Source organism: Oculina patagonica, chromosome 4 (genome assembly GCF_052425735.1).
Source record: "Oculina patagonica isolate OP01 chromosome 4, crgOcupat, whole genome shotgun sequence".
NCBI classification, from domain to species: Eukaryota; Metazoa; Cnidaria; class Anthozoa; order Scleractinia; family Oculinidae; genus Oculina; species Oculina patagonica.
The window spans coordinates 37,818,498-37,835,191 of NC_135761.1; the positions used below are offsets into that span (position 1 = coordinate 37,818,498).

Below are 16,694 nucleotides of genomic sequence, written 5' to 3' on the forward strand. Positions count from 1 at the left end.
CTTCCCAAGGGTATTGACGAGGATTGTCTGAATCAGACATAGAGCATAAAATATTCCATAACTTAAAAACTATGTACGCTATAAAGCTGAAGTTTGGTGTGCTCAAGGAATATAGTATATTCTTTCTTTTGGTCAAGTTGTAAGTTGAAACAATAAAAACTACCGATTAGGTGAAAGACGGTTTAAAAGCGGTGTTGTTATTGCGTGACATGTTCTGATGTTTATAAACATTTACCTGTATGGAGTGTGTAACTAATTTGGTTAAGACGTCAAAAACCAACGTAAAATACTGAAAATACTGAAACTGTTCTCTTCATGTCTCATTTCTCCGAACTAACATTTAAAGAAATGTATACAGCCAGTAAGGAGAGTTAACATAAACATCTTCGGAGTAGAAGGGTGGAATTATTCGTTTTTGGGATTTGGTATCTTTAGTTCAGTTTTATTGCCCTCTTTAAAGAACACTAGGGACAATGTCATAGTTGCTTCTAAGTGACATTATTATTTACCGTATGCGAACGTTGTGAACAGTTTCCGTGACTTCTCGCAGGCAAGGAATTCAATAGTAAACTTAATTACACTGTAAACATTTCGTCTCACAGTACTCCACAGTTCTCCATGAGAAAATCGCGCCAAAGAACGCTATTTTAAGATATTTAATGCAGCTTTTCTTAAATATAAGTTAGGCAGTGAAACTCCAAGCAAGTGAGTCGAAGCTTTTATCTTGAAGTAACGTTTTTGAGTGATTTTGAACAGTACTCCATTGAAAACTCGAGTTTAAAAGATAATGAGAACGATAACATTTCATTACCTTGTTTTGATGGAGTACTGTGTGCTTTCCCCTTAATAAAGCAACATGTACTTCAAGTTTCATTGCAACGAAACATTTCTTTATAAACATTAACCATGTCCGCGTACTTTCCTGTTAAATCAACTCCGAGCGCTATAATTTCGGAAACATTAATGGAGTACTGTTGTATTTTCCCGGAGTACTGTTGTCTGCGATACACAACTTGTTAACAAGGTGTTGACAGCTTACAATAGAGATAACATTTATTATTCGATGTTGTCCAAAACTATGCGAGGAAAGCAGTGTCCTCACGGTACCAAGTTTCACTGCTCAGCTGGTGGAATTGGTCGCCAAAACTGTATGAATTTCCATCTCACATTTAACATTTCTTAATTCCAATGTTGTGAAAACAACAATAATTTCCACCCGTCAATCAACTCGTCCAACTCCAATTTTATTTAAAGTGCTACTATGACCAAAATTTTTGTTTTTCTTTTCGACTTTTTCTAAAGTCAATTTGTTCAATAAGTCTATATTTAACTAGCGCGCTAGAATTTAGAACGTTGAGAGCGATATAAGCCTTGAAATTGCTTGCCGAAAATCGTGGAAAACCCGTCCACCATTACTCGGACGTCTAAAGTGAGCCAGCGACTGTACTGAAAAGCGGATTTACGCATGAGTTGGATCGTGACGTCATATGCGCATCGTCGCTTCGAGCTTCGAGTGTTCCAAGAGAGAATATACTGAGAATTAACAGGGTTATAAAAGATATTTTCTTCGACAAATTCTTCGTCTAGTTTGCCCGGTGGCGAAACTGAAGAGAGCCACAACGAAGAGACATTGCAATTTAGTGGTATCGCTTCTTATAATGAGAATTTAAAGCCGTTTGCCGTCGGTCTAAAGGGCAATGTTTGTATGCGAATACTTCAATATTTATTTCATTCGATGAGGTTTTGGCGCTGTATGCCTACAACGAAGCTACCGTCTTGTTGTCTGATCGAAGCACCGATTGAAGAAGCCTCGAAGAACGAAGAGGAACGGCAATTCAGGGACTACATACGTTTGAATACATGGTATGATGAGAAAAACGTAATTGAATAGTTAGGATAAAATGTCTGCATGTTTGAATTAATAGAGCTGCATATACATGTAGGTTGCTATTGCCGTTTGCGAAGGATTGAAATGATCTTAACTGTTGTTTTCATTCTTGTAATCTATCATACACGCTATGGGCATAATGAGCTAATTAGAAATCTATCTCAGCTGTTTATTCCGAAAAAAAGCTTTATAAACATGAAATAATGTAACATTTATACAGAAAAATTAAAGTCAACAAGATGGTGCAGGTGATCAATGGATTTAGCTCCTTGAGTTTTATACAGTTTTACCTTCCTTGACTACAATACAGGTAATAAACCTTTTTAAAACTAAGTGTTTTAATGGCTGATAACACTTCAGACATCCAGCTTCAGCCAGCATTCAGTATTCCTGTTTCTTAAAATAAGAAAACCATTTGAACACTGTAAAGGGTCCTTCACTCTATTTACTGATAATGTTATGAAACTGGCCCACAAGTAGCAGCAAAACTGGATAGTAGTTTTTCTTATTCATTTCACCCATTTGTTTTTCTCTTGGCCCCACGATTTTTTTGTGATAAAAAGAACTGAAACAATATATGCACAACATGGGAACAAGTGACATAATGTTAAGGGTATAAAGTTTTAAGTTCATAAATGGGAACACCTGGACCTCGAACAAACACTGGGACCTTGATCAAACGTTTCCAGTTTTGAACCGGCATTTAAATGAAGCCCGTGTCGAGTCGGGGTCTGGCGTCTACTCAAGAAAATACGGTATCATATGCAATATGACAGTGGCTCTTTCTAGAGAATATCACTGGCAGTACAGTGTGCATCTGCAGTATGTGTATGTAATTGAGAGTTCAATTTTGGGACTAATCTTGTGTCAACTTAACATGACTGTAAACAAGCCAGCTCCGTGTACCACCCTAAATAAACAGACACCCTATTGGAGACAGTTTTCTCCTTCCAGAAGGGGTTAATTCCCATAAATTTATGTGCTTCTAAATGTGCTCCCTTGATGCAAAAAGGCAAAGTCTGCATGCAAGCCTAGTTGCCCATCAGGCCATAGCATATCTTGTTTTAAGTAGGATTAAGCAACCTGGATGAGATGGAAGTACAATTACATCACAGGTTTAACCTCCCCACTCCCCCCACATACATGTAATGACACTGGTCTGGGCTCACACCTGAACAGCTTTATTCAGAGTCTTGTGCACTGACCATTAGGTCACCACACCTAAATCAATACAACTACCCCATTACTATGACAACATTTTTATTTATGGTACAGGTTTGACTGTATTTGTTGTCGGCTTCGCAGTTCAGTTTGTGTATACTCGTTAAATAAATACATATATAATGGTTGCAAGGGTCCTGCGTGACCTCAAAATTACCCCCTTGTTACAAAAAGGCAAGGTCTGCATGCAAGTCTAGTTGCCCTTCAAGCAAGCTTATCCTGGCTAAGTAGGATTAAGCAACCAGGAGTATTTCTACTTCCCCCTGGATGAGATGCAAGTATAAGTTCATCAAAGGTTTACCCCCCCCCCCCCTCGTCCTCGCACCATCAATTTGCCGGTTCCCATTCTACTCTTTGAGAGGAGGCACCATGAGACTAGTCTTGCCCAAGAACACAGCACAATGACACCAGTAAGGGTTCACACCTGAAGCGCTTGATCCGGAGTCCAACAACATACACTTAAGCCACTGCACCTCAATCAATACAACATTTTTATTTATGGTACAGATTTGACTGTACTTGTGTTATAAATTATGATGGATCAGCAGCTAAAGAGTTCTCTGGCACATTCACATGATTTATTGTTGGCTACTACATTCTCAACTTATGAACAAAAAGAGCATGACAAAAAATAAATATATTGCAAACTTAAAATAAGGAGTAGCTAGAATTTCAACAGTGCTCTGTTACACACAGCATAAGTGATTGGCACAGGTCATAATTATAGCTCATGGCCCCTGTTGTACTTAAATATAATAAAGATTTACTGAGTAAAATCCGGATAGCATGAATGTCTCTGAGACAGGCTAACAGTGTTCTATCCTGAGTTTACTTCTCAGAAAATGTTTATGAATGCTATTCTAAGGGCACAATGAAGTACAGTCCTACTGTAGTGTTTTACATTGCATGGCAGAAATAAACAAGTGGCCAACAATGAAGACGTGCTGGTGAGTTTATTAAGACTGCAGAGTATACAGAGGACTACAATGGAAACATTCTCAGTACATATAATCAGTAAAAAGATATTGCTAAGCTTTGCATCCTTCTGTATGTACTTTCACATAATGTACCGCCTCGTGCGAATTTATTTAAGTAAGTTTATTTGTACAATAGAGGATATAATTCAAAAACATACAGGCCGATTTGTACAAAAATTACCTTTTTTGACATGAAGTATTTACAATTAATTTAAAAATGACTATTCGAGCGCTTGAGCAACAGAAGTAAATTACGCCACTCACCCAATGTTTTGCTTCTAAAAAGTAGCGAATACAGCAAACTCACTGTAGATAATTCGAAGTGTTCTATTCAATTCACTTCCCTTGGATAGTTGAAGAAGTTAACCTCACAATGGTTTCAGGGAGAAATATCTATAAAGCATTTCTAAGAGTACAAGTTTCCCTCAAAGCATGTCAAAGTTATCAGGCGATCTATTATTCATCTTGCGTGGTTCGGGCGAGTTAAGATGTCACGAAATTCAGCCTTTTGAGTTGTTTTCTGCCACTATGTTGTGCAAAAGTGACCTGGAGATGCCTTGAAGTATGTTTAAAAAACATTTGCGCAGTAGATAAGGCTTCTACATCACTACAGATTAAAAAGAAAACCAATGTTTTGCCAGATCGGTCACTCCAGACTTAGAAGCAGCCATTTTGTTGATGCGCATATGACGTCAGCATGCTCTCGCCCCAACTAGTTCCAGATCTCTATTTGGTCCTCGGACATTTTTGAATCTAGTAATGGCGGCAAGCAGAAGCCGAAGTTTACGCGTGAAATAAGTGGTCTTCCAATTCGAATTTGAACTTAAAATTCGGCAAGGTTACTATTAAATGTAAGTACTTTCCAAAACCGAAGAGAAAAGGGAAGGTAAAATTTTGATCGTAGTAGCACTTTAATGAAAAACTAATTATGTTTACTTTGGAGAAAGTGCCTGGTAATACACAACATCGTCTGAAAATTTCATCCATTAAGATTGCATGTAACACTTTCAATTCAGTCCGTAAAGACCCCGACATGTACTAAAACGCCCAGTCATTTCACATACAATCCCAGACAATACCTCTTGGGAAGGTTGTACATATACACCGCAATTTCAAATATTTCGACATAAATGTAGTCTCTAGGTACCTACACAAGATGTTTGGCCCCCCCTCTCCCCCATATCAATGTTGAAGTATTTCTGAACATAATGATAGACAATATGCTGTGATTGAGGTCTGTAGGTAGACTTCAACATTGAATGAGGGGGGAGGGGAGCGAAAACTTGACGACCTTCCCAAGGGTATTGACGAGGATTTTAGGTCTTAAAGTCTTCGTTCATGGGACGTTTGTCATGGAGCAAATTCGCAAGACACAGCACGTAACGTATTTTTTTGGCCAAATCGCGAAAATAAAACACCGTCAAATACTGTCTCATCAAAATCGCAAAATTAAGTGCCATACCTGCGAAAAATTTTTAACGTTTTTGTAACAATTTTTTTTTATCGCCGCACTTTTTTCCCAAAAATCTTCGCTCGAAACCCTTTGCGGCCCAGCGTCCGATATATCGGACGTACAAAGCACACCTCGCAATTTCGCTCAGCGGACTCACGCTATTTAGTCTCGCATTTTTTCGAAAAATAGGTTTTTCATAAAGTGCTTATTTCTCGCAATTGTTTATATTTTGGGCTTTAAAAGGCAAAGCTTTATAAAATTTGAACATTTTTTATTATGACTGCCAAAAATCAGAGAAATACTCAGGGGGAAGTGGCACTTGATACAGAACTAACCAAAACTAAGAAATATCTTCAAGGAGCCACCCCTCCTAGCATATCGCAAAGAAAAATCCCTAAAAGACATCCTTGTCAGAGCTAAGCTTTAAAGGCTATATAATCTTTACTTGCGAACTGCAGGAGTCGTGCAGGCCCGTCAACATTTATTAAACGGAAACCACGCAGCGCGGACTTATTTGACCTCTACACACTTCCTTGGCCACAATCTTACGGCTTTATTCAATACATTATGCCTCCAAATAATAACAGTACCCTCAGATAGAAGTCAGAAGCAAATAAGGTTGAAAGACCGAACTCAACATAAAACGGCAAAGGTTACAAATGTCACAAACGTAGGAGTCGTGTAGCCAACGGTCAAGGAAATAAAAGAAACAAAATTAGGGGATCTGTTTGGTCCTGGTCAAGATGTTCTTAGTGACGAAAAAAGAAAAAAAGGAAGGAAAAGGATGCAAAAAACTGAAAACCAAGGAAGAGAGAAGACGATGTAGGAACCAAGGAAATAATGACAAGGACAAAAAAAAGCTAGGCATTCACAATTCAACTGGAAGTCCAATACTTCCAACTTCAAATCTTTCCAGGGTCGCTCGTTTCTCGACCGCTGGTCAAGTGGAATGGAAACCCTCCGTGTATCACCCATAAATGTAATACCAACCATAAAATTGTATGTAATAAAAATTGACCATAAATGTAATAACTTTTAACCACAAATGTAATAAATCCACTAACCATAAATGTACTGAAATTTGCCCATAAATGTAATAAACTGAACAATCATAAATGTAATAAGGCTTAACCATAAATGTAATAAACTGGCTACGACTTCCAAGTAAGGGGTTACAAACTTGCCATTCTCTTTGTGCACTTCTCACTTCAGGAGACAGGACTCGTGCATCAAGTTAGTATTTTAACCCAGAAACCAAAACCCATATAATTATGGTCTGCGAACATTGAGAAAGTACCCAACTATGATTAAAACGTCTATATACCAGGGCGTTTGAAATACTGGCATTCCATCCATTTGGAGGAGCTTGAGGTTCTCTTTGAGTCAAGATGAATTCAGTCAAACATCACTTTACAAGGAATATGCCTGCTATAACTTTTGTGGTTACTGGCTCTTTAAGTAAAGCCAGTAACTCTATGTCAACGGCTCTGTAAGATAGATAGTTCGTCCGTGACTTTTTTTATTTGTGTAACCGCTGGCCGAAACGTACTGAAAATGTATGGGACATTGCAGGCTCGTTTTCCCATGTCCATTTGACCAAACAAGAAAATGGTGTCCCTTTCAAGGCAATGTTTTTCTCCGTTAACGATTAAAAGACATCTTTTGAAGTCTAGAATCGAAGGAAATGAATCTGAAGAATACATCGACAGCAGAAAAAAGTGGACATTTAGGTCTTAAAGTCTTCGTTCATGGGACGTTTGTCATGGAGCAAATTCGCAAGACACAGCACGAAATTTAACCCAAACTACGGACTTGAAATAAAGTTTTCAGGACTTGTACGTGTAGCTAAATGCAATAATTGCACTAGGCACTTAGAAAAAGAAAAAAAGAAAATGTTGGAGGAGAAAAAAAAGACAGGCAGTGGAGTCGAACCCGGAGTCGAACGCATCAGAGGCAACTCCACTAACCACAAGACCAACAGTTCCCTTGAATTAAGATTGTATCAATTTTAAGTATAAATTGTGTTTCTCATTGAAATACAGAGAGATTAGAGTGCATTGTAGGTTAACCGAAATAAAGACCCGCGAAACATATTTTTTAACATTTTTGACATGTTTTCAACGTTTGTAACATATTTTTTGGCCAAATCGCGAAAATAAAACACCGCCAAATACTGTCTCATCAAAATCGCGAAATTAAGTGCCGTACCTGCGAAAAAAATTGTAACGTTTTTGTAACAATTTTTTTTAACGCCGCACTTTTTTTTCAAAAAATCTTCGCTCGAAACCCTTTGCGGCCCAGCGTCCGATATATCGGACGTACAAAGCACACCTCGCAATTTCGCTCAGCGGACTTACGCTATTTAGTCTCCAGTCTTCCCCTGCATTGCAACGCCTGGCAGTATAATTCTCCCTCATTTTGTGCTGTTTTTAGTGAGTTTCTGCCAGATTTTGGTTAAATCTTCGATTGTTATGAAGAGAATAAGTTTTCCTTGACTTAGTCCAACATAGTCCGTATTTACTCGAATAAGCGCCGCCCCGGAATAAGCGCCGCATATGGGACAAAAAAAGTTAATAAGCGCCGCCCCCGAATAAGCGCTGCAGTCCCGATGCGGCGCTCAAAACGGCAAAACGGCACTACAAAGCAACTTTTAAACAAACTTGGACATTTCTTTCCGGGCATAAAAAGCAATGTTTTGTGGTTCAAAGTGATTGTTTTACCGCTCGCCCATTTGTTTTCTATCCAATATTCTTAAATGTTGTGAAGGCCGCAGGACAGGACAGGACAGCTAGTGCCACTTCTCTCTTTAGCAAGAGACTAATACTGAAACTCAAAAGACGCTATTTTCGATAACTGCAAAATATTAGATTTTTTGTGGCGTCCAAATTTTAAATAAGCGCCGCCCTCGAATAAGCGCCGCACTGGAGGTGCGAAAAATTTAATAAGCGCCGCGGGGCTTATTCGAGTAAATACGGTATATACTCCAAATTACAGAATTTACTCAGACTGCTCTCAGAACTTTACTGGCAACTGACGAGATTCACATAGATTTGAAACTGCAGTCTTGCCTTAGCAGTAACATGGCAGCTTCACTTAACAAAGAAGGTTTCTTAACTGAAACCGCAGAGCAAGAATTAGCGAAACAAACCGAAGACATGCAGATTGAAGTGAACGATATTACCAGAGAAAAAGAAGACAGCCTTCTTTCCGAAGTAAAAGACGACTGTGGAGACGAATTCCCAAGCGTTCAAGTGCAGAGGCAGAAGCCAACAAGCAATGACGAGAAAATCTTTAAAAAGCCAAAAGATCCAAAAGAAATACCCAGCACCTCAGGCTACCGACCCAACGGTTCGAGCAGAAAACACCCACGAGAGGACGAGTCCGCCACAACACTGAAAAAAGACAACGGCGTGAAAAGATCCCGCCAAGATGAAGAAATGAACTCTGTTCAAGAGAAGATCAACAGCTCTAGATCCTCAATCAAGTTTTCTTAAAAACAACTTAGACAAAGGGACTTTTCCAAAGACTCTAAGATACAACGCGCAGGTGAACATTACGCCTGATGACGAGTTTGAACGAGAAATAGGTGCTATCTGAAAAAATCTATTTATCTATTTGACATTAACTTTGTTTCTTTAGACATGTTTTGTGTGTATGTTTTATGATATCTTAGATTAGTTTTGTTTATATAACCTTTGATAGTTATTTCGTTGCAAATATGAATTTTAGGCTTTATTAAATTTATCGATTTTGTAGAATTTCTTTGTTTTGAACATCTATTGTTTTTATCATTTTTATTGTATATCTTTTTTTATATATCTTCTTTATCTTTTTTGGCATCGAGTTCCTTACCAAATCCCAAGATGGTGCAACGATTCTTCTCAGAACAGGTGGCCAGGTAAATAAAAATAATTATTTATAATAATAACAATAACAACAACATAATAATACATTTTTTATTGTTATTATTACTATTATTATTACATAATGGTAAATAATTTTAGTAATTAAGAATTTATTAATCTTTTAGTCAATTGAATTGGTGAAAAGAACAAGGCCAAGAAAATCAACAGACAATGCAAGTCAGAAGATTGCCATGAAAAGGTCAAAAATATTAGCCGAGGCAAGAACAGCTGTTAATGGTGGTACCCAGCTTAAAGACGAGCTCAAAGCGATGAGGAAAATAGAAAGAGAAGCCCTACCGAAGGAGTGCCTGGGTAAGGAGTTTAAAATCACAATACCACAGGGAGACATGTTGGCTATGAAAGCAGACCTTGGGGAAACCTGGTATAAACTTAGAAAGCTTAGAAGGTAAGAATAACAAGAACATTTCTCTAATAACATTAATAATAAAAATAATAATAATAATAATAATAATAATAATAATAACAATAATTAATAGTATGGTACTTTCCTACATTAACAGATGGTTTGACCAATGGGCACTGGCATCAGAAAGTGAAAAACACCAGCACCAAGTCCAGACCATCACTGACCTGCCAACCTTACATGTGAAATGGTGCTATTTGAGTTTAAACAACCAGGGTGCAACACAGAGATCTGAGAAGCAGAATTTGGTTATATTAATGACCTTAATCGATTCATGGAGCTTCACTTGGACGAGAATGAAAAGTAAGACATTCTAACTAATTCATAGAGAGTGGTGTTAACATTAGGAAATTTGCTATAGTAATTCTTTACTTCTTGTAATTTTAGAAATGGAAGGTTGAAACGGGAGAATGCTATTTCTGAAGACTAAGTCCACATAAAACTTGGTGGTGATGCTGGTGGTGGATCATTTAAAATGGCCTTCCAAATTGCAAATTTACAAAAGCCGAATTCAAAGACAAACAAAGTAATCTTTGCCATGTTCCATGCTAAGGACTCATGGGCAAACCTTAAAACTGCCTTGATGCAATATAAAAACCAAGTGAACATCCTTAAAGAAGCTAGTTGGATGTTGGTTTCAAATAAAGCTAGGATACAAGTTTAAAACCAATGTGACTTGATTGTAGTTATTTTAAAACATACCATTTACATTTAAGCAAGTGGTGTTTCTCTTTGGAGATTATGAGTTTCTTTGCAAGGTATTTGGGATAGCTGGCTCCTCAGGTAAGTTGTTATGTATTTATTTTGTATACATCAGAATGTCCACATTTAAAACAGGTAATTTCTGAATATTCCACAAATGTATAATATGCATTTTTTCAAGGTACTTATCCATGCCTCTGGTGTCTCATAACTTACCCACTGATGCAACTGTCCCGCAGTGATCCTCAGCAACGCTTGATAGAAAAAAGAACCTTAGAGAATATTCAAGAGGACTATGATCAGTTTGTTGTGGATGGTTCCTGGGCTAGTCGACAGAAGTTTTACCACTATGTCACCCATGACAAACTGCTTGACATTGAGCTAGACAAAGTAATAATTTGCTTATTGAGTCAGCACTTACAATCATAAAGGGTTTTTCTGTTAGCTTTCTTACTCTTAAACATGATATAACAATTATTTTTTAACAGGTTTGTGTTCCTGGGCTTCACATCAGCTTGGGTGTTTTTAAGAAACTCTTTGATGAGCTTGACAATCAGTGCTTTGAGCTTGACAAAAGAGTTAATTTACAGCTGGCTGTGGGGATTGAGCAGCTTGAAGAAACCGCTGTGAATGAGAAGATGCAAGCACGCAGAGCTGCACAGCAACACCAAAGTCAGGTTTCAGAGTTAGAAGAGAAAGAAAATTCTTTACAAGAGATATTGAATTTTCAGCATTTGCATTCTAATATAACTCTTGCCCCTGCCTACATTGAAACATTGCAGAAAGAAATAGAGAAACTCAATGAAAATGCAAAACAGGAGGTAATGAGTATTAATCTATTTCAATTTTCTGACTCCTTAGGTCTCTAAGCCCCACAATATTAAAATTAAGAAAATTTCTGTGAAATTTCTTTGGTAAATGTTCCCATATTAATACTGGTCCAACACTCTGAACAGCTTACTGAGTCAAACTGTTATTACTTGTACAGGTGTTTGAAAAGCTAACAAAATGATTTTCACAATATGAATAAACTATATACAAACACTCTTTGACACAAAATCGTAGGAAAAGCTGGCAGATGATCAGTGGAAATTGGCTGGACTCGAAAAGTCAGGACCTTTGGTAAAGCAGCCTGACACATCTTTGAAAGAAATGAATGTGGAGAGGCAGGCATATCGTGGGAAATCATTTATTGGCAAACATGTTCATACTTGCTGTAAGGTAATATTAATAATTTTTTCATAAAGGTAAGAACACCTGTATAAAAGGACATTCAGCATCAACTTGTTTTGGTCTTACTTTCACTAACACTAGCTATTCATTTTTTTCTGTAATTGTCGTGAAACCAGAGGAGGCTGCCCTTCCTTTATTCCTCAGGTCACAGAAATCAGCACAAAATTTAATTTAATTTTTTTTTAATTTGAAGTGAAATAACAGCTTACCGGGTAGAAATGAAACAAATGAAGATGGATGCAGAAACGTTTGCAAAGTACATCTTTAGCAATACAGAAATGAAAAGTGAAAACATCGGCTGGATAAACTTGGGTTTGGCAAACAGACAAACCTTACCTATGGTGATTCAAAATTAAAAACGGTGATAGCTTAGTATCATTTATTAGCATTATTGTCAATTCCAGTTAATTTTACTTACTGCACATAGTATAGTCTTTAGCACATAATATAGTGATTCTTTAAAACTTTGTTTTCACATGATGTTACCACGTGCTGAATAATGTCTGAAAATTACTTACAAATTTAAGGTTTTGTTATTTTTAATGAAGAATATGAAAAAGCAGAAACCGATACAAGGTAGGAAGATTTTAAATTTGGCGTGCTATATTTCAGCTGGCCAAACCATGCAGCCAGCTTTCTTCAGGTATTATGGGAGTTTACACTGGAAGGTGTGTTTTATATGCAATGATTGTGGTATTGTAGTATTTTGCATAATACGGGAAATACGAAAAGCTAATAAAATTGGCAGTGTGATTGTTTTTTATTTTTATTAGCTATCCGGTATCATGCAAGATACCACAATTATTTCATATAAAATACTCCTTCCAATAGGTCCGCAATGCATACATGTGTCTATAGCATTATGATCACCTTTTAAGCTTAGACTGCTGCAGAATAATATTCAAAATAGCTGTTGTCTCAAAGAGACATTTGATCCGATGCAACACTTTGCCCTATTGAGTTATTTCTCTTTTAGTTTGGAGACTGTTTCCTTGAACGTCATCTGCATTGTCTTTGCACGTCGTCAGCATCAGGCTGTACTCTGTTTGCTATTCATTATGTCATGTGCTAAATCTGCATCTGCCGCAACCAGTCTGCCTGTTGACCCTTATTTCACTGACAATAGCAACAACAGGTACCGAAAGTGTCCAATTTACGGCTTTGTTGAATCGCACTTGGCCAGGCAAATACAGAATAAGCACAAAGGCGAAGACCTCAGCTTGTCCAAAGTGGCGAGACAGGTTGCTGTTGCTGAGAAAAAGGCAACAAAAGGAAACTTGTACCAATGTAGGTACAAGGGCTGCACGCAAGTAGTCACTAGAATGAGCCAGCATCTTCGTCGAAAACACAACCTTAAAGACTTAAAGAAGATCACTGAGGCACGGAAAAAGATTCATTTAGCTCAATAAAAGTAGCGAACAGCCAGCTAAAACGCTAAAACCATTAACTAAACGGCCCGCCACACGTCTAAGAAAGTCAGAAGTATGGACGCACCAAGGCACTTGGGAGGACAGACAATCTAAGGAGCGAATCTTCGAGGAGGATGAAGAACTTGAAGAAAACCCAGTACAACCGACGAAGAGGGGAGCTTTCATCCCCATAGGAACTCCGCTATAAAAAAGAAAAGTGAAGATGAAATGATGGAAGACCTTTCGTCGGATGATGGCTCCGACTGGGAGGTACCCTTTTGCCATCAAACCTGGAGGGAGTATTACTCCCAGAGGCGACTCTCAAAGGAAATTCAAGACCACTACTTGACAAATTTCCACAGTTTGTTATTGGACTTTGTAGGAAGGAGTCTCTCTGAGGAGCAAACCCTTATACACGTGCGACAGGTGCACAAACTCCTGGAACGCCTAGACAAAGGTGGAAAGGATCCACGTTGTCTGGTCAGAAACCAATCTCTAGACATCTGGCACAATTTCTGTAAACTGATGCTCCAGGAAAAGCGCCTGACCGGCAAAAACTTGAATACCATCCGGAAATACAAAACATCCATCCACCGATGTACCGCTGTCCAATACACTGAAAGAAAGGTGAAACAAATGTACAGGCATTTAAAAATAGAGTACTAAGCGATGAGCAAGAAAACACAGTTGGTCGAAAAAGCAATTTCCTTCTAAAAGACGTTGAAGAAAACAAAACGAGGGATCTGGAACGAAATGAATTCACTCCAATTTGGGACTATCTTATCGTTACAATCCTTGTCGAAAACAGGTCACGACCGGGTCTACTAGAAACCTGCAAAGTTAGTCCATTTCATCAAGAGCAACACGACTCAGAAGAAAAAACATATGTCATCCTAGTTGATGAACACAAGACCACACGTCACATTGGGCCGGCAAAGCTGGTGGTTGATGAACACAACTACAATCATATCCGGATCTATTGCGACTTTCTGTGCCCAAAGTATGTCCATTGCAGGTAAAAGGACGCCTTGTTCATCAATGCGAACACGGGAAAACAGTTTGCCAAGGGCACCATCGGCAAGCGTTTCCCAGGATTTTTCAAGAAGGCAGGAATAAGGGCTGACATGTAATGAGGCTGAGGAGATGCTAAGTCTGACAGATCGGCAAGTAATGGCTGACCATTTAAGTCACAGCATGGAGACAGCAATGTGAGACTACATCCACAAGATAAACCTTTGTTACGCCAGCAAAGCCTATTGCCTTTTGAGAAGTTTGGTCGATAAAATATCCACCAGAACGACGGAGAACCCCGAGCAAAAGTATTGAAGACCTTAGAGATAACGGCCTGCAGGATGACGGTTTGAATGAGAAAAATGAAGAAAAACAAGTAAAAGAGGTTGAGAACCCAGTTAGAGGCTTGGCATGTCAGGAAAATGCCGGTCCATCTGTAAGTATCCCATCCAGAAGTCGTCGTGAGTGGAATGAAAGCGACACAAAAGCCATAAATGACTTCTTTGCATCAACTACGGGCAAGCTTGGGAGAGGATAAGGTTATTAGTCAGTTTAAGAAGGAGGACACCTTAAAGCACCTCCTTGTTAGGGAAGGACGTCAGAGGTGTGTCCAGAAAGTCAAGAACCTGTTAAGAAAGAAGGCTGGCAAGTAGCACTTTGAAACTTTGAACACACGGTTAGCCATCATTTTCACAACCTCAAAAGACACCATTCCGTGAAGAATCGTCTTTTTTCACTTATTATTTCACATATTTTTCACTATTTTTTTCACTTTTCAACCTCTGTAACAACTATTGTTACATGTCACTTGTTATAACTTTAACTATAAAGTGTTTGTTTCGTGGTTTCAGGACATATTGAGCCATCTTTAAAAAATCAACTGGAAGAAAAAGGTTTCAGAAGTCAAATGGAATGGGTTTCCCCATCCTATTTCTAAAAAAGTGATATGTTGTGGAATGATTAGAGAGATGACAGTATTGTGGGCCTTGTGATCTTGTGACATGAATGAATAACACATAATTTTCTCAACAATTTAATCAAAGCAAAAAAATGATATTTACAGAAAATGTTATGTCAAGTAATTGAATCCAGTTCGAAGATTGGCAAAGACACCAATGTTTTTCTCTGACACAAAGTACAATAAGAATTTAAAGGCAGCGTCATGAAAGAAAGGGTACTTTAAAATGGAGCCCGAAACCAAGGGTCACAATTTTTAAATAAGAAAAATCAGCAGCCATAATTGGGGATGGAGATCATAAGTGCATGCCATTTCATTATTGGGGGTTGTCCCCATAAAAAGGAGCAAAGTATATTTCCATCAAAGAAGTAGAAAGAGAGCGGTTCTGACGATGATGCAGACAACCTGTGGAAAAATTTTCCCTATCCAGATGCAGAGCATTTCAGAATGCCATTTACCCCGCAGCGAGAGCCTGGTTTCCAGTTAGCCAGAGGCCAAAACTGAAGTCAAAAGGGTGTGCTGTAAAGGAAGAGCATATGTTGGCCTTTTCAACATAGATACAACATAGTGAATAGAACAAACAATGGAGATTGGGACAAATCATGTTGTTATATTGCCTTTCTACTCCTCCTTATTTTAGTTGCCGTTGCCAGCAGGGCAAATGCAGCATCCAAAGCGGGACTACATGCAAATGTAGCATCCAAAGCTGGACTATATTTTCAGCGCTATGAATTGAAGATAAATGAAACAGGTTTTCTCTTCAGTGAGGTGTTAAAAGTTGATAAGTGCTAATCTTGATGGATCAAAGTTCCTCTGCATGGAGATACTCGTTCCTTACAAATTTTTAACGACTTTGGCAGTGAAATAGCAGCTTACCGGGTAGGAAGTTCTGGAAAATGTTACGTGACAGTATTGGGAAAATAATTTTTCAAGTCGCGGCAGCCAACGAGCCAAGAAATGAATTAGACGAGTTGGACTAAAGTAGTCACCAACAATTCCTATTATTAAACACTAGTAATTTCTATAGTATGTTCTGTAATATCTTAGATTAGTTTTGTTTATATAACCTTTCTTGTATTTGATATTTTTGGTATTATTTTTCGTACTCATTATTATTCATTCTTAGTCTGCTGCAAACTTACATATTCGTAAATTTTGTGTAGTTCTTTGCGGTATTTTCTAGTAATTTTTCAACTTTTTGTTTTGCTGTACAAGGACGGATTGTCTGCTTGTTTTACATTTTGCTTATTTTATTAGCAATATATATTTTAAAGCTTTATTAACTTTATCAATTTTGTAGAATTTCCTCATTTTTCATACCAAGTTTTTATCCGTTTTTAATCTTTTTGGCATCAGGGACGATGCTTTGTTTAAGAAGGGGGGCATGTTGTGGAGCTTAATAGTTGTTTTAAGAATTTAGTTGTTTTAGTTCTCTGTCGGTTATTTGTCATTCTGTTGCTTCCGTTCAAGTCTTTTGTTGTAAGGGCCTTATTGCCCACACCAATGTTTTAAG

General features: G+C 38.0%; 1 long non-coding RNA gene across 1 annotated transcript in view; it reads right to left on the reverse strand.

The window, feature by feature from the left end:
* Nucleotides 1-16,694, reverse strand: part of LOC144652364 (uncharacterized) — a 110,394-nt gene that overhangs the window by 7,397 nt on the left and 86,303 nt on the right. The gene's annotated exons all lie outside the window — the stretch shown is intronic.